The 741-nt window shown below is 40.8% G+C and overlaps 1 protein-coding gene across 4 annotated transcripts in view; it reads left to right on the forward strand.

Moving 5' to 3' along the window:
* LOC102585399 (protein SHOOT GRAVITROPISM 6) overlaps positions 1 to 741 on the forward strand; it is a 52,532-nt gene that overhangs the window by 30,440 nt on the left and 21,351 nt on the right. The gene's annotated exons all lie outside the window — the stretch shown is intronic.

Below are 741 nucleotides of genomic sequence, written 5' to 3' on the forward strand. Positions count from 1 at the left end.
CCCCCCCACCACCACCACACACACAACAATGTTCTGTCTTGTTGACATCAAGATGGAATTTCTATGTACCTGTGTTTTCTTATCTACTGGTTAGCAGCACTCTAAAAGAAGTTCTTGGTAGTTTTTGGAATGAATAGAGTAAGTGAGATGTAGAATGTGTTGGGTATTTTGGAAGGTAAAACATTTACACTTAAACATTGTGATTTAGATGCCAAACTAGGTAGTCTTAGGTATGATGAACTGCTTGAGAGAGTCAAAGTAGACTAATGTTATCCAGGCTCTATGTTTTTATGATAACTTTACAGGTTCTTGAAGCATCCTACATGAGAGTTTTTCTCCCCCTCTTTATCTTCCGTCATCACATAGAAGGCATTTACTCAAACAATTTGAACTGTAGAAACATTTTATAGTTATCATATATGTATATATATTTAAAACATTATATAGTTTTAACCCTTGTGATACGGCCGTTCCCCGGACCCTGCGCATAGCTGGAGATGCGCGGGAGCTTAGTACACTGGGCCTCCCTTTAAATTTCTCCAGGAAATGCACATGATGTAAGGCGGGCAGGGGAGAAGACTTCTACAAGATAACAGTCTTCAGCATTCGGAGTAGTTGCTATGACTTCCTCATTACCTTCTCTAAATTTATCCCGTTATATGTCACTGATGCCCCCAAGGCCTAGCTCAAGTGGCAAAAGGTGGAGGATTTGTGGCTTAGGTCGCAGGTTCAAGCCCCACA

The sequence above is a fragment of the Solanum tuberosum genome, unplaced genomic scaffold (genome assembly GCF_000226075.1).
Source record: "Solanum tuberosum cultivar DM 1-3 516 R44 unplaced genomic scaffold, SolTub_3.0 scf00177, whole genome shotgun sequence".
Lineage (NCBI taxonomy): Eukaryota > Viridiplantae > Streptophyta > Magnoliopsida > Solanales > Solanaceae > Solanum > Solanum tuberosum.